The sequence below is a fragment of the Agelaius phoeniceus genome, chromosome 15 (genome assembly GCF_051311805.1).
Source record: "Agelaius phoeniceus isolate bAgePho1 chromosome 15, bAgePho1.hap1, whole genome shotgun sequence".
Taxonomy (NCBI): Eukaryota; Metazoa; Chordata; class Aves; order Passeriformes; family Icteridae; genus Agelaius; species Agelaius phoeniceus.
Window position 1 is genome coordinate 13691185 of NC_135279.1, and position 27138 is coordinate 13718322.

Below are 27138 nucleotides of genomic sequence, written 5' to 3' on the forward strand. Positions count from 1 at the left end.
AGATATCCAGCTAAATAGCTCCTGAAGTTAGAGGGGGGTTTGTGCAATGAAAGATTTTCCTGAAGTATTTTTTTAGCAGTGCTTCTTTAGACATATGTTTTCCTTCTGTTCTTTAATCACAGTTAGCCTTTCCAAACATAATCTATATGGATTTTGAACATGAGTAATTAGAAGAATACATTCTGCTTTTGTGTCCTTGTCTTACAGAAGCGTAAGATGATTTGGATCATTGTTTTTTGTGTAAAGATCACTGTTTCACTGGGGAACAGAGGACCTAGCCTGAACTCCAGCTTAGCAAGTCTTAGTTAGGGAAAAAGAGAAAGACAACCATATGTAAAGTCAAGAATTTATTGTTAATGTAACAGAGCAGGCTAATAAAAAAATTGCTGTTAAGGCCACATGTAGCTGTTACAGAAAAAGGAGGAAATGGAAGGGGAGAAAGCCATTACACAACAAGTCTCAATAAATAAAAAAGTAATATGTAGGGGGATAGAATATAAGTAAATAAAGGTAGTATAGAAAGTAATCTTACCCCCTAAAGAGTTGCAGCTGGGTTAATATTAAAGATTAGGAGCAGGCCTGATTATTACAGGCCACAGCTGTAGCCAAAGAGAAGAGTGTTATAAAAGAGGGGATTGGGTGGTTGAGGGGAGCTGGAGTCAGTGCAGTGGCTGCTGTGAGGACAAGGAAGAGTCAGTGCCCAGAGGAGCTGCCTAGAGAAACATCAGGGAGGTGTGAGACTCTGGCAACATGGAACCCTTGCTAGAATGTCAATAGAACTCTTGCACTATAATGACAACAAATGGCTTTTATTTACTTATATTCTATCCCCCTACAGTAATATTAATAATAAATGTAACGTTGTTTCATATACTACTGAGCACCTACTCCTTCCTTCCTCATGTTTTGCTGCACTCCCACTGCCCCTGGGTGTGAGGGCAGTGGATTTCAGCCTGAAGGGCAGTTTTGGGGAGCCATTCCTGTTGCAGGAGGGGTATGGCACTGCTGGCCAGGGCTCATCTTGCTCTTTGCCTGGGAGAGCACCAGGCTGCTGTTGGGGCTTTTTCATCCTCCTCACTCAGGAATGTTTGGGGCTCCCATAAAGGTTCTGATGTGTTCCTGCACCTTGCTCCTTCTCCACAGATCTGCAGCTCTGGGTAACCTTTGCATTTTCTGTCTGGGCAGTCTGTCCTGTGTGTCACAGACTGTTCAGTGTTTGCTTCCTTCCTCTTAAAAACTCTTCTGTCCCTCCCAGGCCTGGACCTGTGGCATCTTCACAGTGCTGGTGTTTCCCATGTCACCCTGTGCCCTCCCTCTGCAGTCAGACTGGAGCTGCAGCATCACAGTAGGGTCAGAAATAGGGAATTCTGCCCAGGCTGACCACTCATCACTGCATTCACTTTTAAAATTGTGGTTATTTTACTATACAAAGCTGAGGAACTGTAACACCAGTTAAACTTAGAATAGCACTTGGTTATTAAACAAAGTAATTATTGGAGCTAAAAGGAAAGCTCCAGTGAGACAGGACAAGGCTGGCACAGAGCCTGCTACCCCACAAACGCTGCCAGAGCCTCTTCTGCCCAAACAGGTCAGCAAGAGCTCTGCTGTCTGCTTCCCACAGAACTGTGCATTGCTCCTGTCTGGCCTGTGTGCACTTATTTATACTGAGGAGGGGCTCATACTCATCCACCTGAGCATGACAGGACAGAGCAGCTCCATGGAATTCAGCTGTGTGAGATTTTCAAAGAGATGGAAAGTGAATGCATATGTTTTCTTAAACTCAAATCATTTCTGAATGGAGACTGACATTAATCCTTTGGGTGCACTGAATGTAAAAACAGCAAAGAAAAAGGAAGTTTGAAATAGCAAAAATGCTGTGAAAAATTGCTATTGATCACCAGAGTGACTCTTTCAAAATCTATCACATTGAAGTTACAAAAGGAAAATCAGTCATGTTAGGAGAAGCAGTATGTCAATACAGCTGTATTTCAGAATCCTGGTGCTCCCAGAACTGCTTTGCTCCATTGGTAGCAGTATCTAGAGCCATGCTGGCACAGCTGCTTTAGAGGCTGCTCTGTCATGCAACTTATTACCATGGGAATTTCACTGTTGGGTCAGGAGTTCAGTGTGACCAGTCAAGCTTCTCTTTCTGTTAGTCCTATGGCACTGGACTAGCAATTTTTTTTTGTAACAATTTATTTTGCAACAATATTTTGTAACAATTTTTAAAATATTTATGTATATATAATATGTAAATTTTCAAAGGGAAGAAGTGAAGCCTTGGAGAGCCATTGGTGGCAGCACAAGGATTTATAGAGTTTATTATTTTTACTTAGGTTGGATTTTAGAAAGGAATTCCTCCCTGTGAGGTGGTGAGGCCCTGGCACAGGGTGCCCAGAGCAGCTGTGGCTGCCCCTGGTAGCAATGTCCAAGGCCAGGTTGGATGGGGCTTGGAGCACCCTGGGACAGTGCAAGGTGTCCCTGCCATGGCAGGGCTGGAATGGGATGGGCTTTAAGGACCCTTCCAACCCAAGCCATGCTGGGACTCCATGATATGAAGATGTGTGACTTTAATCAGGTTTTCTTTCCTCCAGAGCAGTTCCTCCACTGACTTTGCCATGAGTGTGACAGGCCAGAACAGACTCACACTGCACAAGGTTAAACTCTGGGAGGGCAGGCCTAGAAACAGCAGCACTATGGCAGGGGCACACAGATTTGCTTAATTTCCTGAGCACAAACTTCCTGACTTTTTTTTTTGTTTGCTTTTTGTTTGTTTGTTTTTTAACACATCCTCCATTTGATCCATTAGGAGGAACATTAAAGCAGAATGTTCAGCTCATTAAGTTTCAGTCATGCAAGACTTTCATTCTCGGAATAAAAGCTTATGCACTTGGAAATACTTGAAAAAAAAAGAGAATGTAGAAACTTGAACAGTTCCAAGGTACAGTGGAATTGTGTGAAAGACTAAAATTCATTTGATAAAAAATAGCAGGCTCCATGTGCCAGGAAACATTAGGAGAGCATGCAAATGCAATTGGGTTTTCAGGCTTTTCACCAAGGTGTGGAAAGATCTGTAGCTATGTGAATCCAGGCTATTAAAGACTTTTAATACCTGCTGTTATTCTTTGACAGGTGTATAAAATCAGTCTTCTGACAAATTCTTCTCCATTTTTTATTTTGATAAAAAGTTCAGTAATTAAACTTTGCCAATGAATGTCAAATTTCAGTTAGTGGAAGAGAGAGAAAATGCAGAAACAATCATTTATTCCACAATATAATACCATTTCATTTTCACAGAAAGTGAGTTTCATTATCTTAGAACTTAAGCTATTACTCTTTCTCTAGACATTTAAATGAAGAAATGTTTAGCCATAACAGAAACTGTTTTAAAAATTTGTTTTTATTTTAAGAAAGGCATATTTTTTTTCTTCTCTTATTTTCTCTATGTTCTCTGTGTATCTTCTTCTCTGTTAAATAGATGAAGGATAAGAAGTTTGGCTTTCTAGAGACTCAGTTAATTCAGTATTTTGCAAGGAAACAGCAGAAATAGCACAGAAAGTGGTGAGCTGCTGCAGACAAGCCTTTTCCTAAGCATCGAGATGATGGCTCAGAAAACGACTCATATGAAAGATTCATTTTAATTAGTGGATTTTTTTTAAAGCCATACAGTGAGGCTGATTAGCCCTACACTACAATTTCATACATTTGTGCTTTAAGAGTGTTGAGAAAGCAGCTGAAATTAAAAGAATTAGATACTGAATATTAAATATTTTTAATATATTAATGAAATATGCTTAACAGGTTGTAAGACCAATGTGAAACAGAAGAACACAAAGGTGCAGGTTATTAGTATGCCACCCATGAATGATGTAGGTTTTCTTTGAAGTTGCCTATTAAAAAAAAGAGAGCTTGTTGCTTGAGCTACATGTTCTCAGAAAATAGATACCTTCCTGTCCTTCCAAGACTTCTCCTATTTTTGCATAAGTAAAAGCAGCTTTCAGAAGGAAAGTCTGCTTTGTCCCTTGATCATCCCTGGTAAAAATGTTTCTTCGAGACAGCTTTAGGACAGCAGCTGCTCCTACTCCATCCATGATACAGTAGGTGCATTTTAGTGATGAGATAGGATCAATTCTTTTGGGACCACAGTGATTTCTGCAAGAAACAGCAACCTGTGCTTATTGAGCCTGCACGTGTGCTGACATGACTTCTCACTGGGGCTGCTGCATGACCCGACTGAATTCTGGAAGCACTGGCAAAACTTGGATCAGAAATATGCCAGCATGGACCTTTTTGGTTATTTTGTACTGCTTCAGAATGGCCAGTGATTCATTTCAGTTTTAGAAGCGATGTGTTTGAACCAGAGTCAGTTTCTGTGTTTTGTTGGAAAGATCTTCATTGTATCCAAAGCAGTGAAAAACGGGATTTTATCCCTTCTCAGAATCAGTTGTACATCCCTGAACACAGCAGCTTGTTCAAGTTCAGTGACTATTATAGTCTTTTTATTCCTAACAACTTATCCATTTGTCCAAGTACCTCAGCTTTCTTGCCTTTTATCTCCCTGGTAGATGCACCATAAATACTGTATTTGTGAGACATTTGACTCTAACCAGTCATTTATTTTACAGATCAAAGAAACAAATATGTTGTGATTCTTTTTTACTTCACAGTGTCAGCAGAGCATGAATAGATTAATATGTACAGAACTCAGAAATGTAAAGTTTAATTATTTACAAGCATTTTAGCTCATGTTAATTGGCAGCTGAGTGCAAACCCTTTGTTGCCCAGCCAAACAAGTCTTGACTCTACAGGAGCAGTGACTGCACTTACCATCCAAGGACAGAACTTGGTGCTTTTTACCGTGGAGCTGCTTTTTGTGACTGCTGTCATTTCTGTCCTGGACTGGGAAGGAGCCTGAGTCCTGAGGCAGAGCTGGGGAAGGTTTGCCATGTGTAAGGGAGGGTGTAATAGGAACCTGGAACTCTTGGTGTACCAAAAACCCCTCTGGCACATGGATGTACTCTATCATGTCACATACATCTGTCTTGGCTGGTGCTTGCTGCTCTCTGTAATCCCAGGAGAGCAATCACTGTCTGTCTGTCTGTCACACTGTCTGTCCCAGGCTTCTGTCCACCTCCACAGACCGCTTGGACTCAGCTGTAATCAGAACTTTGTCTCTCTGTAGCTATCTGTTACCACAGTGACCTTTAGGGTTATAAAGGGCCGCATTTGTCACTATGTGAGAGAAGTTAACCCATAATGTTTGTCAAGGAGGGAGCAGTAGTTAAGGGCAGAAGGTACAGCCCTTGTAGCTGCTGTGAATGTGTTTACATCAGCAAACAAACAAATTTAAATGAAAACGGAATTTGCCCCTGAACTTCAGTGTGAAGCATTCTGTGATGATTTAATTATTTGAAGTTAGAAAAAAGTATCAAGCTAATGTGAAGTGTAAATTACTGTCCCAGGATAAATAGATATTGAAGAGCTGATTCTTCTGTTGGATACATGAGAAATGAAAAGCACAGTGTATTGGTAGAAAAGGTGGTTTCTATTTCAGAAACCCCTTTGGGACTGATGAACTGCCTAACTTCTATCTGAAATGAAGAATTTTCATTGACAAAAGTGAAATGCAAAATTGTAGCTTCACTTGTCATGTATTATCTTGCCTGTGTCTGTTTTATTCTTTTTCTCAGAACTTGCCTTTTATTATCGTTTTAATCACCTTGATGGGTGTTATTAGAATCACAAAATGTCAGCCTGGGGAAAGTGAGAATCTCATCATTATTTTGTTTCAATGTCACCTTTGTCAATTCATGCTTAGTTACTATTTAAAATTTTGGTGCCAATCCTGTGATTAGCTACCAGGTGTGATGTGACCAGTACTTACAGGTGAGCAGTGCTTCAGTATTCCTGTTTGGAATTCGTTTCTTCATCAGGAATTAGTCACCTTAATGATTTTTTTTCCTTTAATTTTTTTTCTTAGACCTTAATATTCTGAGAGATAAATAGTTTTGTATCATTAAACAACACAGGTAGTTTGCCCTGGCAGTTTGGAACAATTTTCTGTGCATGATCACAGGCAGATATTGTTCAAACATCTCTAATGCAAATTTAGAAGTTACTTTTCAAGACATTATTCTATTTTAACTATTCTAGCATTCCAAAATCTTTGCTGGAAATGATCATCACAGACAAGAATTTGATATTCTCAGCATCTGCTTAAGAAAAAAGCTATTCCATCATTTGTATTTTATTTGGGATACATTTGAAATGAGATAAGTTTGGTAAATTATTCAGAAATGTAAAGGATTACTCAATAAAGTTTTGCATTCTTAGTTTCAGTGCATTAAAGATAAACTATTAAAAAGAGGGCCCAGTTAACACAGCATAAAGATGCATGAAATGTGACATCTCTTTAACATTGAGAGAAAACACTTCCCTCCATTGAGTGCTTTACAGCTAATGCAAAATATTGACACAGCCCTATTATACCAAACAATAGACTGCTTTCAGAAAGATAATTTTATAGAAGGGGTAGTATCATGTGATCTTATTAATATTTATGAAATACGATAACAGAAAAAAGGGAATTGGGATAGCGCTGCTATCTTTATAGACCCTATCCATTTCAGCTTCAAAATGTTTTTCATTTCACACATCAGACACTAATTAGCAAATATCTAATTAGTGTTAGAAGAGTAATCGCTCATGGGAGTTGTTGAGGCTTTGAGCTTTCATGCATGCAAAAATAGTGCCACTTTAGGTACATTTGTTGAGGTACAGTAACTTTAACTTTTATTTTTCTCTGAACTGCGTGAATTAAAAATAAAAAGCAAAATTCAGCTCCAATAATTGGGGGTGGGAAAATGAATGCATTCATAAAGAGCGAGGCGAGATCCAGAAAAATTAAAATTTAGGTATTTTCAAACTTCTGCAGATGCTGGTAAATTCACTAGACCAAAGAGAATATAATATTAATTTGATTTGATTCTACTTTCCAGGTGAAAGACTATCTGTAGTGTTCCTCTTTACAGAACAGATAACTATGTATACCCCAGATGAGTGGAACACAGAATGCAGCCAAGGAGGGAATAATCAAAATGCTCTCAGAATTCCACTGTTTTTAAGTTTTATAGCTCAAGTGTGTCATGGTGATAAGTTTCTTGTTATGAATATTAATTATTAAGTTTTGTGGGTTTTATTTTGCATTTTCTTTTATGAGAGACATAAATTCTATACGAACAGAATCTACCTTAGCAGTTATTTTGTCACAGAGTGGATAAATACATCTTAGCTAGAAACAGTGTTCAGTGCAGAGCATTGTGCTTCTGTCAGCATCAAAATTATGAATGTGAAGGAGGAAATAAAACCAACTATTTTTCACATCTGGTTTTAGCAACACTTCTAAGTTCACTCTAAAATAATACAAGCAGGAGTCTGATTTTGAAAGTAGACAGACTGTAGGAAATGTATGAAAATAATATTAATGATAAAATATTTAGATACCGTTTAAATATGCAACAAAATATTGAGAAATGCTGCAGGACTGAAGAATTAGTCTTTTTTGATTCTGCAGAATTTGATAGCACAACCCTTTTTTGCTCAAGTTCCTGAAAATTAAATGGCTGTCTATGGAATCTGGGTGCATTCTAATTCATATTCATAAATATTTTTCAATAACTTTTTACTACCAGCTTAATTTTAAAGATAATGTGGGTTCAAACTGTTGCTTTTAGATGGAGAAAAAGCAATTCATCTGTGATCTCCACTAAATTGATTTCCATTTCAGCAGAAATGGCTTGTCCTGAAGTTTCAACTGTCCTCAGCAGAATGTTTGCTCCTAATGATGCAATATTTGCACAGTATCAGATTGTCATACTCTCCAGAATCTGCTTCCTAAATATTAGAGAAATGGAATATTTTGTTGAAGGAGCCAAATGGAAAACAGATATAAATAAACAGCAAAAAGGCTGGATGTACTTAATTTTTCTCCTGTTCAGGCAGCCAGATCTGCATGGGGTTAACGCCTATATCCCAAATTTATTAATAAAGCCACCAGTTGGTCAACAATACAAAGGAAGTGACTATCACTATCAAGTGATCAAGTGTCAGCTTTTTAAAAATCTTACCCATGAAATGCTGAACAAAGTCTTTATTCCCCAGTCTCAATCCCAATTGATTATTAATTACAGGCATTTTTTTACCTTTTATTGCTTCTTTTAAAGCCACTGTGAATTCCTAAGCTTGGGTTACTGAGTACAGCTGAAATTTTTAAACATCTGAATAAAAATGAAGTGTGACAAACAGTGCTTAGATTACTGTGTGAGGGCTTAATAGAAATGTTGGGGGGGAGAAAAAAAAATTTTGAAAGAGACCTCTGGAAAATGAAGGAGATGGTATTCCTGTGCATTGAATCTGTGAAAATGGAAAAATGAGTGTGTTTTATAGAAGCTTCCATGCGTGGCTTAACAGCATTATTGGAAATGGACTGATTTACACTGGTATGGTCTGCTGATGTTCCTTGGAACTTAAGGGGGCATATCAGCACATTTTTTTCAAATAGTTTGCCTAATGGCAGTTTTCCATCCATTGTGACTTCTCTAATTCCTACCACTGTTTCCAGTGGTGAAGCTCAGCCCTGATCTCAGCTCAGAATTGCAAAGTGTTTCCCTGGGAAAGGTCGCTGCACCAGCCTCAGCTACAGATGAGAACATCCAACAAGAGGCAGGAAAATTACTTGGAGCAAATGTGACAACACAACCTTCCTTTCCAAACCCCAGTCTGCTTCTCTGTTCACTTGTTCTCACTACCTCACTATCTGTTCCAGAAATTAGACTATCACTAAAATATTAAAGCATATACTGCTGGGTTGAGGTAAAAAAGTCTTACTTTAAAGGTTTTTCCTCTTTTTAAGGTTGTAGTTGGTCAAGAATTGCTGTAAAACAGAATACATGATGCTTTCAGCATTTTGATTTGGTTTTAATACATATTTATTTTAAATTTATTAGATGTTGGAAAATTCAACACAGGTAGGTTTTCTTCTGTTGAATAGTAATTTTCTTGTTAGGTTGTAGGGTTTATTTTTATGTTTCTTTAAACATGGGAGGAGCATTTATTTTCTTTCCTCCTCACATTTGTCAGGACAGGGCAGGTTTTGTCAGGACAAGAACTTTGTCATGTAACTTTTGGAGTTAAAATTCCACTGAAACATGAAAGAAGAACCAGCTGGTAGCAGGAATGCTGCAGGACTCTGGCTTTCTTCTTCCCTCAAAGACTGAGCTCATCATCTCTCTGTCATTTTGAGTGTCCTAATTTATAACTCAACACCCGTAGGCTCTGTTCCTGTTCCCCTTCCATGGAACTGACAAGTCAAGAAAAATGGAAAATCCCCCCTTCCATGGGTAACAGGGATACTGAGGCACTGCTGTTATCCCCTCTCCACAGGATCTCTGGAAATGCCTTCAGTGCATCCACTCCTTTGTGCCATCTTCTGGTTTGTGTCAGTCCATAGCAAGGGGATGTTATTTCATTATTTCATTTTAAACCCTTTTTTTTTTTTATAAGCTTGAGGTGTGCTGCATTTATCCAGACTTATTGTTCTGTATGGACTTCATGTAGCAGAAGAAGAAGCAAAATGAAAATAGTGAAAATTCTGGAATTGGTACACTGGGCAAAACAAAAATAATGATCAAGAACACCTTCATTAGTAATGTTTTTCAGCATTTGTGAGATTTCTGTTAAGTCAAGCAGATGGAATCAGGCTTGTAAACATCAATTTATGGAATATTTGCAGGTGTTTAACATCTGTCTCCAGCAGTTGATAGTACTTCCACACAGCCTAATTAGCAAGGTCAAAAATCAAAGATGTATTTATAAAGCAACAGTGACCAGATCGTAAACATGAGTCACAAGCAGATTCTTGATATCCCATGATGATTTACTGCTTGTGAAAAAAAATCTCATTTTATTTAATGTTTTTCCTATTGTAAAGATATACTAAAAAATAATGTTTGTGCTTGATGTAGTGACATAGTTAAGACAGTTAAAGCAAAACCATTTCTTTGGGGTCTAACTTTATTGTATTTCTTATATTTAGATTATGTTAACCTTGTGGGTTTAACCTTTCCCTATTACAAGAAATTACCCCGTGGAAGTGTTTCCATAAATTTCAAAACCTTTAAGTCACTTCAGGGCATGGCTTCACCTGAGAAAGAACCTTCATCACTCCTTAACTCAACTTTTTGGGTTTGATTCTTGAGAAAGTTGGTTTTGAATAATCTGAATGTACTTTGACTTTTTGTACTCTGTGTTTGTTAAAGGAAAAAAAAAAACTTCAAAGTAAAACATTTTGTCTTCCAGAATTCATGGAGGTGTCATTAAGGTTATTCAGCTTGTGGAAATTATGTGTTGCAATGTTATATCTTAGTAAAAAAAAAAAAATTAAAATGGGACATATTCCAAATTAGGAAAAAACTGGATCTTTTGATCCAACCCAAATGCTTCCCTGAAAAAGAGTTAAAACTGAGTTGGGGTCATGAAATAACAGGTGTCTACTTATTGAAGGTGATAAACTTGATAAGGAAACTGGAGCAGATGAATGTTGTCCCTGGGTTTGCCCTTTTCAAAAGCACAGATTTTAAGTCTGGAACCAATTGCAGAAATGCCTTGGCTTGCCATGATATGTAGATCACAACGAGAGCAGGTAAATGCAATTTGTATCAGCATATAAATCAGAGAGTGTGATTTTAAGTACCCTTAAATGAATTAGATTTGTGTCATAATATCCCTGTTAAGCAGGTAAATATCACTGATCCTCATTATTTAGAGATCAGGTGGCATTAGCAAACACACATTGCATTTCAGCACCAGAGTTTCCAGCTCGTCAGCTTCAATGTAAGAATCGTTCTGAAATCGGTTGTGAGTTCTCCATCTCCCATGTAATTAAATCTCTCTATTTTCTATTTCCTTTCTGTAAAGTAAGAACAGTAACACTATGTGCAGATTCAATACAGAAATCTACAGAACAGTTTTTGCTGATTTGAGACTTCAAATGGATACAGCCAATTGTGTGTGACTGTTCTGAGGAGAAATTCCCCCTGTGTAAAACTTCTTCTGCCTATAACCTAGAATATTTATTGTTATAATAAATACTATAACAATAGAATAATTATTAAATTATAAATACTATATAATATATTACATTATAATAAGCTATATAATGCTTTATAATATAATTTATTATACCATCATACTATTAATATAATTTCTAATATATGTTATATATTATAATTTATAATATAATATAAATATTATATTTATATAGTATTTATATAAAATTATATTTATATAAAATGTAGAAATATCTGTATTTATATAGAATATATAGCTATATAAAATAATTATATATATATATTTGTATATATATCACATATATATACACACATATATATCACATATATATACACATATATATATATATATATATACACACACACACACTGAAAGTCATGAAAGCACCAATGGCTGAAGTCATGAAAGCACCAAAAAGGGTTTGATGGGGACTGAATCCCAAAGCTTTCAAAGACTGCTGTGCCAGCAGCACCAGCTTTAGTTAATCTGTAGTTATTTCAGTTCCTTCTACAACCAATACAGAACCACAATTAAAGTATGCACAGAGTATGACAGTATACTCAGCATACAAAGATTTGTATTTAAGACGTGCAGAACAAAATAAAAAAATCCTTGGTTCATATTTATCCATAGGGCAATTTGATTTGCAGGAATTTATTTGAGTTTTAGGAGGCCACCTTATTTATTTCTCTCATGTAAATGAATGCTTTTAACATACAGCCTCAAATAAAGCCCCCTTATTCCAGACTGAAATGTAATGACAATGTATTGGTTTGGTTATTCCTGGATGTGTTTACTTGCTTGATCTGAAGTAGAACCAGGTGGTTCCATCTTCTTACAACAATTTTACTTCCCTTTCAATGAGTGGGGCTCATTTGAAGTTTGTGAAAGGCATATCCTTATGGAATTCATAGGATTTCATGTTGTGATGCAGCAAGGAGACTTGCTAGAAATTGCCTGGTTCAGGCTGATGATGCAAAACTAGACATCTGTTAAATTAACATCTATCTAACATTTTTGCCTTTCAGTCAAATGCATTCAAAAAATTTCAATGTTTTTAGCTGTCAAAACAATCTGTCACAAGATATTTATTTTTTTTGTATAATGGGTTACTTAAGGAAAGCAGCATATGGTTGAGTGAGCTGCACCTATGCTGCAGCTTGCCCAGCTCTGCACTACCTGTGAACTACTGGAAGATGCACAGGCTTACATGATTAATTTTTAAATTTGAAATTTAAAAAGCAGAACTTTATACTTCCTAACCTGTTGGATCACTTTATAATTTATGTTTCAAATTAAAAAAAAAAAAATTGGTAAAGAAACCTTAGAAAATGTTGCTCTGCCTTTTTCTCTTAGAGCAGTCCTTAGGATGGTAAGTACATCCTGCAGTAAATCACAGTGGGAACAAGCCTGCATTCACCTACAGGTTTGTTTCTTTCCTTAATTTAAGCTATTCATTACTTCTCATGTAGAGGAGGATATAATAACACATTAGCAATTACAATTATGCATAATTTTAATAAAACCCTGTAATAACAGGTCCTAATAATGACCAGAACCAAAAAGCCTTTAATGCAATATATAGCACTGCATTGTGCAAGGTTCTCATTCATCAAACTACAGCTTGTGTGTCTTGGTGACATTCTGGGGCTGCTTTTATGTGCTACTTTCAGTCATGTAGCCATGTGCCCTGCCCTATCCTGCAAGAATAGCACTGAGATTTTTCCAGATTAAATTCACAATAAAATCCTGGCCTCATTGAAGTCAATGGGCCTCCTTCCTCCAAGCCAGTGAAACCTAAACTGACTGCTTGCATCAGTGTTTTCTGGTAGATAGGCACACTGAAGTCCAACATTAAAGTTGTTTAAGTTATTTATTTCAGAATTTATTTGTATACATTTCTTCTAGGCAGGTTTTGATTTGCATATGCAGGGATTTTACAATGGGAGATTGTATATCCCCCATTGTAAAATGGGGATTTGTTTTGCTTTTTTCAGTCCCAGGGCACATAAAATCTGTGTGAATGTGAGATAATTTACTCTGGGAATAGTCAGCAGCTTTGCAGAGGGGTAAGATTGAAAGTTCTGAAGATGTGATGTACTTCACCCCTAGGGAGATAAGAAATGTGTCACCCACACCACTACAGCCCTTCAGGGATCTTCTTATGTTGTTCATTCATGGTGTAATTTGGATTCAGGTTGAAGGTAGGAAGAGCATTGTAGAAATGTAGGTGCAGAGTTTTTGGTGATGGGGAGTGGGGCTGGGGCCCAGCCTGATCCCTCACTGGCTGCAGCTGTGTGCTCAGGTGAATCATATTGGAGATAAGGAGGCATGGAGTGCCCAGGGGCACTGACCAATCCCACAGGGAGCAGAGGGCACACAGGTGCAGGGCATCAGCGGGAGGGGATAAAAGGCTGGGCTGGAGAGCAACAAGGGCAGACCCTTGCAGCCTTCTGAGGTGACATGGTGTTACTGTGTGTGGATAAATACCTGCAGCCCTCTGAGCAGGTAGGGTGTTACTGTGTGTGGATAAATACCTGCAGCCCTCTGAGCAGGTAGGGTGTTACTGTGTGTGGATAAATACCTGCAGCCCTCTGAGCAGGTAGGGTGTCACTGTGTGTGGATAAATACCTGCAGCCCTTTGAGCAGGTAGGGTGTCACTGTGTGTGGATAAATACCTGCAGCCCTCTGAGCAGGTGAGGTGTTACTGTGTGTGGATGAATACCTGCAGCCTTCTGAGCAGGTAGGGTGTTACTGTGTGTGGGCTGAAGCCTTCTGAAGTTGTGTGAGGGTATCTGGGTATTGTGGCCATCTCAGCTGTAACATATACAGGTATTGCAATAAGTCCCTATATCTCGTTAGTTATTAACACAGAACTGCCCATGCTCCAGAAGGAGCTCTCTGGGCTCTGGTGTCACTGTGGTGTTTTCAGAGGCAGCATTTGAATCTGGAGAACATATGGGGACATAGACTATGGAAATCATTCACTTAAATGTCACTTCTGTCTTAGATTTGTCATCTAATTTTAATATGTTGAATGCCATGAATATGTTTGATTGTAGTTTGCTTTACAGTGAGTTGTATTTTTTTGCTACTGACTGCGGCCAAAATATGTCCACGTCAATTATAATTATGGGGGGTTTTTAAAAGCTAGTATTTTGGTTTTTTGTTTGACAAATATGCTGTGTGTCTTAAAGGTGCAGAAACTGTTTTGGGGGATCCTGGGAAAAAGTTTACTCTAGTAAAGACTTCCTTATAGTGAGGTAAATGGGTTCTAGTACTAGAGAAAATGCAAATTTTAAAGGTTATATTGTAAGCTATTGTACATTGCTAGAGCCCTGTGGACTTCAGTGGAGCTTGTAGCATTTTAGGGTTTTGGCATGTGGGAATAAAAATCCTCATCCAACCAACTGGGCATGTCAAGGTAGCATTACCCTCTGTTCTCTCACAGCTGCTCAGAGTTTCCTCCTTTCCTCTCCCTCCTCCTGCCCCAGCTCTGTAGCTGTCCTGGCCAGATCTGATGGAACAGGCAATTCCAGGCTTGTGGCAGAGCCCTTATGGCTGTAGGGAGCTGATCTCTGCTCATTTGAGGGAGTTAGTGAGACTTCCAGGCATTTCAGAGCTTTGAGATGCACACAAGTTTGTGTGTACCCAGCTGAGTGAGTATTTCAAGGAAGGACTGATGGAGAAGCAGATTTGCTCAGAGACACAGGAAGAATGTACCAATGTTAGTTAATTCTTGATTTCTAAAGCCAGTGGTCTAGAAACTAGAACTTTGGTTGTTTTCTTTCTTGTTGCTATTCTGTCTTTACAAGTCATGAGGTGTATGATAACTTTCAAGTTATCCTAATAACTTTGATATATATGATAACTTTCAAGTATTGACATTTTTAGTCAGACTGTGACAATCTGAAGCATGAGCCTTGGCTTTTCTGGGCAGAGGTAGATTGGCAATAATCTTTAGTAGAGATGACAATAATCATTACAGCCTCAGGGCTGTACTGCAGGTCCACTACAGGAGCAGGAAGTGCAGGTATTAACAGCTTGGCTTCTTCCTGCACTGCTTAATAAAATGAGACCCGTGCTTTTGTTTGATATGCTAATAGCAGTCCCTTTAGTTTGTTAGGGAAATCCTTCGTTTGCTGCAGCTTCCTTCTGGTCTGACACACCCTGTGCTGATCAATGGCAAGTTGCTCCTAAATGTCTAAAAGTCCTCAATGTCCCACCGTGCCAGTCAGTCCCCTCAGAGGGAAGGGTGACTGTCTCCAGCTCACCCTGCTCCCCCTGGGCTGCTGCTGCATCCTGATTTTCTCTCCCCTTCCCCTCACCGGCCTCACTCTGTGCCTTCTCTTTCTGTTCTCCCTCTGCAGGGGCACTCCCTGGCCAAATACAGAGTGGGGTTTTCCAAAAACCCCTCTGGGCAATGGGGGCTGTGGGGTTTCCCCGTGTGACATCGAGACCCTGTCATCCCCACCTCGCAGGCTGGGGGTTCTGGGGCTTTGAGGGTTTCTGCTGGCCCAGTCAAAGGCAGGCAGGCAGCAGAGCCTGAGAACCTCCAGTGTTATAGAGCATGGACAAGGTACCTCCAGGCTGAGGCACAAAAAATCTGAAGAGTAAGAAAATGGTCTTTAAGTGCTATTGCCTTAAAATGTGTTCTTGGCTTTCCCTTTATCTCTCTTCTTTCTTCTTTTTCTTAAATGAATACTGTTCTGAAGAAGCAGATTTTGGGAGCATTGTGCTGGGAACAAAAGGATTCTTTCAAAGACTTGTTGCTCAATCTTGTTTACAGGATTTTTCTTTTCCTGAAGCCTTCTAAAGTCTTCTCAATTATTCTCTTCCCTAATGTATTCATATTTGCTGGGATAAAACTTGCTCTATTTTGAGGAGGACTGCACCAAGTGCAGCTCTTCCCAGAGTTTTCTGGGTTAGCTGAGAAAACTGGCAATGACATTGCTTCCCCAGATCTCTGTGCCCTCCCTTTGTCCCCACGACTCCTGCTGCTTTCTCTCTCCTTCCTCTGGGTCAGGGCTGCTGCTGCCCCTTCCTTGGCCAGCTCTGCTGGGGCTGCTGCTGCTTTCCCCTTGACCTCCCAGCTCTGCCCCTGCTGACAGCCCAGCCAGACACTCACAGTGAGTCCTGAATGCTCGAGGCTGACTCTGAACTTGGGCTTGAGAGCCTATTTTCCTTCCAGCATCTCCTGTTGGAGCATAATTTCCATGTGTGGTGACTTGTGAGGTGCCCTGCCTTTCTTGCCAGGTGTGTCACACACCTCACACCTGGGTGGCTGAGGAACAATTGCACTTGTCCATGTGGCATTAATAATAATTATGATCATAATCATCTCTGGGAATACATTAATGTTGTTTCCTTACATATGCATTAGGTTAACACTTAGCTAAATAATCATAATTAGCAACTTGAAAATTTTGTGCAAGCATTAGTTATTAAACCCTTAAATGAGTCCTGTGAGGTATCATTACCACCATTATATAAACTGAAAAAATTGACCACATCAAAGATAATTGTCTTTCCCAAGACCCAGCAATGAATCTCAAACTGAGATGTGATTTGATCTCCAAGGCTCTGTTTCAGCCATGGATTTTGCGTGCTTTAAAACACTGACTCCCAGGAGTTCAATGGAACTTGTCTGAACAATAAAAAATACTGTTTACATTCTATTTTCTAGACATCATAGAAGAAATAAGTTGTCAGTACTAGCCCTGTGGTTTTTTTGGGGATCCCTACTGCAAATAAAAAAACATTTTTGGGGAATTTAGGATGGCTTCTGTATAACTCTATTAGTAGCTGTAACCTTAGGTGTTGTTTTCTACTTTGAAATAGAATTACTGAAGCAAGATATTACCTGAAAAATTACAAGCTCTGTTAGAATGCTGTTGAAAGTTAACCCAAATGGCACAGAAATGTCATACATAGCTGATTATAATCATGCTTCTGTGTGGATGTTATTTTTGTATATTGCTCTGGTCTGTTTATAACCATTAAGAAGGGAATTATGCACAGTAATGTGTCTAGATTCCAAGGAAGTTATTTGGCCTGTACATTATGATTTTTATTTGTTGCTTGGCTGCAGGACAGCATATGGAGTCATTATCCACTTAATAACTGAAATAGATGCAACCTCCCTCCCCCTGGTGAGCGTGGGGCTGGGAGGAGGCAGCATCTGTCACCTGTGCAGGCAGACTGAGAGGGGCAGGGTCACTCAGGGCTCTCATCTCTGCCTTTTCCAAGAAGAGTTCTTTGCTTGTGGGCTGTTCTGTTGGTTTTGGTTTTTTTTTAGGTTGGTGGTTTTTTTGTTTTTTGTGGGGTTTTTTTGGTGTATTTTTAGTTTTTTTGGGTTTTTTTTTCCTGGAACATCAATTTGCTAGGAAGGTGTAGGCTCTGCTGTGGGAATGTCTCTTTGCACTGGTACAGAGCTCACTCCTCCTGCCCTGTGTGGCCCAGCAGTGTGCCCAGGACAGTGGGACATGTTTGAGTGCTGGGCAATTTGTGTGCCAAAGTGTGAAAGATTCAGCTGGGGAGATGAGTTTGATGTACTTTGAGGCCACAGAGGAACTGGCTGAGTTAAGATTCCAAGCTACTGATTTGCTTTCAGACTGAAACAGTCACATCTCGAATGTGGTCTTTCTAGCCAGAGCAAAAGTATTTCCATGTTTGCATATTGTTCTTGGGAATATGTACTGATTCTGCATGTCCCTGTCTCCCTCTGTTGTTCAATTTCCTACTCTTTTTTTGTGTGCTTTTTAATGGCTTTTTTTTTGGTCTTCCTGAATTGTAACTGAGTTGCTAATGGGGCAAGTAAATTTTAATAAGGTTTTTTTTGGTTATAACTTCAAGCGTTTTGCTCAGACTCATGTAAAAGGTGGCATGTTTTTTGGTTTGTTTTTTTTCTTTTTTTTCATTCAGCAGCAGTGTAGCTAAAAATTCATTGGAATCCTGTGTTTAATATTGTCAATCTAAAGTGAAAACTATAGTCCTTAATTGTTCACATTGCTAGCAGCCATCAGCTGTGCTCATTTTGGGTTTTATGCATGAGCTAAGCCCATAGTTTATACCTGGGTCTCTGAGAAAATACAAGATCTGTCTCTGCAGGCACCTACAGCATCAGCCTTGTCACGCTGATGACTGTGGCGAGACAGCCTTGCCATTAGTGCTGGCCCTTTGGCATCTCTGTGATCGGTGAGCCCAGCCGGGCTGCTCAGCTATTCCCCGCACATCACAGCCGCGATTCTTTCCCAAGGATCTCCGCTCTGCCCTGGCTGGAGCGGTGTCTGTGCTCAGCCGCTGTCACTTCTGCTTTGTATCTCTCCCGCTGCCCTCGGCTCCGCAGGGCCGGCAGGTGCTGCCCGCAGCGCTCCGGCTGCAGCGAGCGGCTCCCGGGGCGTTCAGGGGCTCTGCCGTGCGGCTGCCCCGGCCCAGGACGGCCATCATCGCCTCTGCCTCCGAAGAGAAACGTGTGCCGGGCCCCGGGCGGGGGTACCGCCGGGCAGGTGCCGGCCCGAGCGCCCCGGGTGCGGTTCGTGCATGCGGGGACAGCGCCCGCGCGTCCCCCCCGCTCCGTGCGCGTCCCCCCGGTCCGTGTGCATCCTCCGGTCCCGCGTATCCCCCCCGGCTCCGTGCGCTTTTCCCGGTCCCGCGTATCCCCGGTCCCTCGGATCTCCCGCCCCGGGTGCGCATCCCCTCCCCGGTCCCTCGCATCCCCCGCTCCCGTTCCTCGCAGCTCTGCCCGGGGCTGGGAGGAGATGCAGCGAGGGAGCGGCTCCTCATTGCTCCGCTCAGCCCTCGAGCTTCAGGGGATAAGGGGAGCTGCACCAACGATCCTTCCCTTTCCCCAGCAAAAGCAACAGAAAGTGTTCGGCTTGGGCTCGTCTAAAAGGGGGTTTGTTTGCCCAAAAGGTGGTTTCTTCTTGTCCAGCCAACAAAAGACCTCCTCAACTGGAAGGTGTGCACCTGCCCACGGGAGGGGGATTGAAATCAGATGATCTTTAAGGTCCCTTCTAACCCAAACCACTCTGTGATTATATGAAAGAAAAACAACAACCCGCAGCCAGAGCTAAACTCGGAATTTCTGTCTTCTCCTCACTTTTCTCTCCAGGCAGCAACTGGGCAGGGGGAGGGGGAGCACGGGGTGCCTGTGTCCCACCGCCTTTGTATGGGGAGGCTGGGCTGCAAAGAGCCCAGCTTTAAGCAAGTGCTGCACTGGGGACAAACGAGTGAAACCCCAGCCTTCCATCTCTCGGTGTGGATGCCACATGTCCTGCTGAGTTTGAACTCAGTTTCAATGCTTTTGGGGCATTGTGCTGTCTGTACCTGAATAGCTCAAGCAGAGGCATCTTCCTTATTTGCCGTTTCAGTAAATATCTCACCTCCTAACAAAACTTGTAACTGTGTTACAGGGTCAGTGAGTGTGCAGCTCTGGTTTGGCAGGCTCAGCCTCCCTGCTGACCCTTCTGGCAGAGGTGTGCCTCTGGGTACCTCTGAGCAGTCATCTCGGCAAGAAGAGGTTTCTCAGTGTGACACAGCAGAGTGCTTGAGTGTTTGGCTAATTCTGAGAGCTGCTTTGAGACCTGCAGGTAAAGCCCTAGAGGAGGTACTGCAGGCAGCCGTGTGCCTGGGCAGGGGCTGCCTGAGCTTCCTGATGGGCACACCTGGGCAGTGGGCAAGGGCTGTGATTTCCCTGCCCAGGTGTTCCTGCACTGGAGGTGACTGCAGCCTCTGGTCAGCTCAGAGGGGCACAGCTCATGGGCCACAGGTGTGGGCACTGTGCAGATCTCCACCCTGAGCTGGTCTGTGCAGCCCAATGCCTTCGGGGTCACCATCACAGCCAGAGTTAGACCAGGGTGGTGTGAGGCTCCAGAAATGCAAGGCTGTCGGCTGTTTGTCCATGGATGTCATTTCAGTGCTCTAAGTAAGAAAAATGCTTGTTTCTTTTGTGTTGGGTGGATTATCCAGGACTAAAAGTTTCCTCCTGATATCTTTATGGTAAACATTTGTTTTATCTTGTGGAGTTTAAGCATCAGCAGGTGTTGAAAGTATTTAAATAATATCCTTTCTCTGTTTTTAAAGGACCTCTTCATATGCATAAATAAATATTTCCATTCTGGTGAATACCAGAACCTGTGTTGGAACTGTTTAGGCCTTAGATCAGACATTACTTGTGATGTTACAATGTGTTTAGCTAATTCTTAACACACTGAGAAGTGTTTTGAAATGAAATTCACAGTACTATGTGCTTCTTCACACATTTAGTTTCTTTGTCACGAACATGTATTGGTTGATGACAATTAATAGTCTGTGAATTTGGCTGACAGCAAACCTGTTAGTTGAAACAAAAACTAGGTGCTATAGTAGTGATAAGGGCAACAGAATGCTGATATTATGCTTTATGATTTATGCTTTGTCTGGCTTCACTCATATCCTTTATGCTAAAAACCCCCAAAACGGCAGCAGCATGGTATTGCTTTACATTATTATAGTTACTTTGAAACCTTAATCAGCAGAAAAATCTATAACGAATAACGTTATATAAAATTTCATCAGGGATCCACGTGTTTCTCCATTGAGTTCAACAAGCACAGTTTAACTGGAGAGGAAAAAAAAAACAAAAGAAAACAGGAAGTTCATGGAAAGAGGAAATGGAGGTTATTGGACAATTTGAAAAATTTCAACACTATAACATTTCCTGTCTGCTTTGTGGTTTGGGTTTGTTGTGTGTTTGAGAATGTTGTTGTGGTTATTTTTTGGTTTTGGGTTTTTTAACAAAATTATACCCCTTAATTGTTGTGCTTTTGGTGCTCGCTAAGATGAGCACTTTCTGGGAAGTGTATGTGGAGACTCTGTCATGTTGTATGGTGTAGTTATTATCTATTCCTGGCAGCTTCCAGAGGGGTTTTTTTTAGGTATTCAGAACCTGAAGTCGTACCATTTTATCCCAGATTTCATAAGTAAGGGTGAGGTAATTGTCAAAGAGCGTTGGCTGTTAAGCAAAGTTTGGAATTGCGTCCATGACTGTCACAGGATAGAGCACGTCAAAAATGACAATGCCTGTAATAAACCGGCTGGGTGAAAAATAGTAAAAGTAAAAATAGTTCTCTCTTCTTTTTGTGTTAATTACTTTTTCACTTTGTCAGAAACTGTTTGTGAGAAAGCTTTTGCTTTAATGAGTCTGTCTTCATAAAGTTGAAGAACATTTCAAATAACAGCCAGATAGTTCACCCATGCTCTTAGTCAGCTGTATGAAAGATGTGGCACAGTCTCAATTGAGTTTCCATGGAATCAAAATCTGTATATTCTTAAGAAAAAAAAATCTAGGGGAAAAAAAAGAATGTTATTATTAAATTAGGATCATTCTTAAATATAGTATATTACTTAATATTGATGATTTTAAGAGAATTAATATATCTAAAAAGCCATACCTTGCTATTTATAATCTGATCTGGTTGCATTTCAGAACTGTGAAACAGTTAACATAAAACCAGACCTAAAATGTGCATTTAAATATTTTTTTAAGTTTTAATCATCTGTAATGTAATGTCATACTCACTTTTTTTAGCATTTTTAATATGCATATGCTTTTTTGAACACTTCTGTTATTTTTTAACAATTTACTTCAGATACTATATCTTAAAGTTCTGAAGGGTCAATCACATCAAGCTCTTGCTGTTCTCAACATTCTAATCAGCACTTCACATTGACCAATTTTAGTGCCTTTTGCTTCACTGTGCACTTTCTTAGGGGTATAGCAGGGACAAATGCAGGAACAGCTGTTGTGGTTCATACCATGGATTTGCCACAACCAGTGTCCTGTGTCTGATGGGAGCTGAGGAAATGCCACATTCAGGGTGCTTTTTATGCCATGTCAACCCCTGTTGATGGAATTTCCCTCCATGTGCTACACCAAACCAGATGGGAAGTAAACCAAACTTTCCTGACCCTGCCTCCCCTTTGTCTTACCAACTCACTGGCTTGAGTCATAGTCTAGATGCAGCATGGAGGTGTTTAATCAAAGGAGCTTGTGACTCCCATGGCAAGTAGGATTTGGCTTATGAGATAAATGGAATTTTAGGTGTTCTGTTATGGTATACAAGTCCTCTTGATCGTTACATGAAACAACTTGAAGCAGTTAATGAATTGTCAGGTGTTACTAACAGGGTATAGACCCAATCCTGTAAGACCTCTGTGCTATAAATATAGTGGGAAAAGTGGAGTTCTGGTACAAAAATTGTGGATCAGGACACAAGTAAACAGGAGCAAGTTAGAAAAATGTAAGGCCTTTGTTGCTGTTTTTCACTTCCTTTGTGGTGTCCTGTATTAGAGAGCCAATTTTGTGTTTTCAACTTGTAACTTTACTCTGAAAATAAAAACTTATTAATTTATAAAATAGTCATTCTGAAAATAAAAAGTTATTCCTTGCCTCCATTTTTTGGTCATCTCTTGCAGCTTTTTGGCATCCTTGGCTCATGGCACAGATAAAACTTGGCTCCAGCAGGGCAGCAGGTCTTTGTATCCTGACATAAAAGCAAACAATTTCAAAAGGTTTATAGATGTGGTTCTGTGCTTCCACATTTTCAAGGAAATGTGCTTGTGTCAAGATCTGCTCACAAAAAAAGAGGAGTTTTTTGATTACCCTGGTTGTTAGGCAATGACAGCAGTGGCCTTCTAATTTGTTGACATCCTTCTGCTTTTTGCCATCTGTATCATAGGTGTAGCAAAGCAGTGTCTATAGAGGCTGGAATTGAATTCACAGCAGAAATAATCTCAGAATAGAAGTCAGCCTTGAATATAGGTCAAGTTAGTGCACAGGAAACCAACACATCTTCAAAGCTGTGGCTCAGAGAGTGCTCAAGGGTATACTTAAGGTATGAATGTTGCATATTAATTCAGGGGACTGGGCAGTAAAACTGGGCTTTGTTCAGTTTCCAAGTGTGTTGCCCTGTACTCTGACATAAACTGTGCACTCAGTGAATCTGTGTGCTCTGTGTCTCAGCGTAGATTTGTATTTCATGTAGAGAACTTAAATTACACAGTTGTGAAGAACAGGCTTTAGGAGCCTCACAGTGCTCTCCTGGAAGCCAGCCTTTGTCTTTGCAGGCAGAACGTGCCTACAGAGCATGGAGGAGCTCTCAGCCTGTGGCAGCAAGAAATTAGGCACACCTGAACCTTGTAGGTAAATTATTCTTTGCATCCCTAATGCTAATTGAGGCACAGGAGGTTCACCTGAGCTGGCTGCTGTTCAGGCGCAGATGAAAGTAATGGGTTTACTGCTGGTTTAAACAATGTAAATCTTCTGTGGGAGATACTTCAGGAATTGTTTGAGCTACTGAGGATTCTTGAAAGGCCTCAGCATGTGACTATAATTGGAGAAAAATTCTAAATGGAAATGTAGGATGCAGACAACAAGTTGGTGCTACAGAAGTCTGACTCTTGAAATGTCATTTTAATGCATCTTCCTCTATGGTTTTACAAATAAATACAAGGGTGGGGTGGAATTACATATCCTTTGAAAATTCTGTACCCAAATAGTCAAGAACATACTGATTATCTCCTGTTTTAGTACTTTAGCAGAATTTATAGAAGTACTGATTTCCATTCATTCATGAAATGATTGGTTTCAAAACATATTAACACTTATTTTTTATGGAATATAGAAAACTAGAAATTAACTATGTAAATAAAATAATAACTTAGGTATTAGTTATTATCACTGACTGAGTAGACAATGATAGGAATCAAAGATTATTTTCAGTAGCCATTAAGAAATCTGCATGAGTCATTACAAGCTGCTTTTGCTGGGGTTTTCTTTTTGTTTCCTTTTCAGAACACTTGGCTATCCCTTCTATCATGTAACACAGGCAGTTGTAGATCAATTTGTTCAACCATGCATATAGTGAGTAAGGTTGTACTGTTTGGACCAAATGGAGGTCATAAACAGTTTTAATTTATAATGATGCTATCACATGTATGCAGTTATGCTCAAAAAGCAGAGTTTAAGTGGTTTTATTATTCATAGCAGCAAAAGCATCACAGTTTTTCTTCACCCTGCCAGGATGTTGTAGCTTAGGCTTGTGCAAGGTCTTTATTTTGTGCCTCTCACCACTAAAATTATGTCTGATCCTGATGCTTCTTTTACCACACCGACTGCATTTCTCATTGTAAATTGGGTGCTGGGAAGTTAAATTTAGGCAATTTAAGACACGAGGGATTTTCTTGTATGCTCTGCCTTCCTTCTAGCTCTTGTGCTCCTCCTGTATTCCCTCTGAGCAGAGAACAGATCCATTCTAGGGAGTGGAGGCTGGGGAGAGATGAAGGGCCACACAGTGCCCTTATAATTTTATAATGCTTGTGGTGTTAGAGATCCAAAGATATTATTGAAACAGGGCTTTGGGAGATGAAGGTGGTACGTTTTATTAAACCAACAGATGTAACTGAAAGAAGAAAAAAATAGATGCTCTCAGAGACAGTCTGTCTTGAGGTCTGAAACACAGGAAACAAAATCAAAAGGCTGGAAAAATTAATGTTGTGTTTGTGTCACCCAAAGAATAGATAATTGGCAAAGAAAGGCTTTGCTAGATGCAAAATAGAGAAGGATATTGCCAAGGGAAAGTGGTCGTTGGCCCTTCTGCAAAACCAGAGCTTCTCCTTCAACTGCAAAGGACTGGCAGTGAGAGTTTCTGGCCAGGAGCCCCTGTGATGGGTGGGTGCTTTCCCAGTCTTTTGCCACTTTCTTTCCCCACTGTGTGCTCTGTGGTGCCCCATGTGAGGCCCTGTGTTTTCCTGAGAGGTTTGTAGGGGCTGGGGCTGGATTCAGCACCATTGGAACACAGCAGCGTGGTCAATGTTCTGAAATTGTTCTGTTCCTCCAGAAGTTTGAGGTCACTGAGGGTGTGTTTGCATGTGGACTAAAACACACAGCAGAGCTATCCAGATTGCTGGCAGAGTAGACAAGTGTGGTACCCAGAGGTTTTCTGTGATTAAACTCAAACCTGGCTTCTTCAGGTAAGATTGAGGGAAAAGCTCTGGTTTAGTTATTTTCTCTGTAATGGTGAAAGTGTAAGAAAAGGTCTGGAAATCAGCTATTTCTATCTCTGCACAAAATGGCATTGCTAGTACATTTCTGTGTGTAGTTATTTTGTAATGCTGTGGTGCTGGTCTGCTCCTGCAGTAGCGCTTGAGGAAGCTTAAGTGGAAGCACATTTAACAGCAGTAAAATAGAGTTTTCTCACTCATCTTCATCAAAGCCTTGCCTGTCTTATGGAAATGTGGCTGATTTATAGAGTAACTTCCATAGGAGAATGACTTGCCTTGCTCACTGGAGCTGTAAGGAGTCAAGCAGTTCAGTGTCCGAACGCTTTTAGTTCGAACACAAGGTCAGTTCTTATAGAAAACAATTTATTTTCTTCAATGTATAAGCTCATGCTTGATTTTAGCCACACAGTCTTATGCCTTTCATGAAAACAAACAAGCTGCATGCATGTTTTCAAGTGTTTTGTTGACCTTGGATGCAAATGCAGCCATTTGATTCCATTGTGAATTTGTAGATAGGCCTGTGAGAGTGAATAAATACTTCTAGAAGTACGTATGTATGTGTTTGCATTTCCTGAAAGTTGTTGTCATGGATATAATCTAGTACATTGTAAGAGATGTGGAAACTTCTTATCAAGACTTGCATGAGAAAAGCAATTTACAAGTAAGGGTGAGAAAATAGAAAATGAATGGGAAACAGGAAAGATCTCTCCCCTAATTGTTCCTGTTACTCATTTTAAGCAGAGGAGCTTCTTACAGCACTTGGGACTTATTTTTGCTTGTTTTCTTTTCAGAAGGTAGTGAGGCAGCTCCTTTAGAGTATTTACTAATAATACTCTGGGAAAAAATGCAATAACTAAACTCATGCATCTGTTTCTCCCTCATCTTTGTGTCCCCCTGAAATTTCAGGTGGTGTTAATTTCCATAAAACAGGAGACCTTTAAAACAGTGTAAGCAATCCATTGGACTCCTTACAGCAGCAGAGCAGGAAGGAATTCTTGATCCATCACACAAACTGGGATGTGTTGGGTCAGATAGTGGTGCATTGATACACATACAGAGAGATTTAAAAGCCCATTGTCCTCATGAATATTTTTGTCCTTATGGTAACTTTAAGTTCACGTGATGAAAGTTGCTTAAAAAGGTTAGTGAGAATCTGATTTTAATGGATCTGTATTTAAGTCAGTGGATTCCCAGTCTCCGGGGGGGGGGGGGGGGGGGGAAGAGGTGAAATGCTGCAGAAATCACAAATTTTTTCAATAGGTTAGGGCTTGCAAGTTTAAAAGAGTTGTTTTGCGTGTGTTGCAATACAGATGTGAAAACTGGATTCCATCTGTCCAGATCTTACTGTGATGGTTTTTGGTGAGATTCTGGAGGCAAACATTCATAGGAAAACATCAATTCTTACAAGTTTTGTGGTATAATGATATGGAATTACCCTGGGTTGAAACTGACCCCTAATTCCCTGATAATCATTTGTGAATTCCTCTTTATAACCTCCTCTCTGGAACTAGAAAACCCTTACAAAAGAGGATACCAAGTTATTTAAAGCTGTTGAAATATTCCTTTAGGCTACCTGAGTACCTTCAGACCCAGATGCCAGAATGTAGCTCTGTGTGGCTTTCATGAGCACTCTTCTGCACAGCCCACAGCTGGATCCAGGTTTTTTACCTTCTTTCCTTTTCCCTAATGCAGTTGATGTGGTAGGATCCACTAGCCCTAATAGGGTGCTGCAGCAAAGAAAAATATCTGTTTTAAGGTTTCTTCCTATTTCATGTTGGCTCCATGTAAATCCTAGTGTGGTTGTGGGCTTGTGTCGGTTCTGCAGACAAGGACTTTGTGTGCTTTGGGCCAGCTGACCAATTGCCAGTTGGCAAAAAGCCCATTTGCCCTGACCATGTAAAGGTAGATGGTATGAACAAAGCAAATCACAGAGGCTGCACTGATGTTACATGTTGTAGTTAGGAAAAA

General features: G+C 40.2%; 1 protein-coding gene across 15 annotated transcripts in view; it reads left to right on the plus strand.

The window, feature by feature from the left end:
* The window catches only part of TENM2 (teneurin transmembrane protein 2), an 884487-nt gene that overhangs the window by 519055 nt on the left and 338294 nt on the right, over window positions 1-27138 (plus strand). The gene's annotated exons all lie outside the window — the stretch shown is intronic.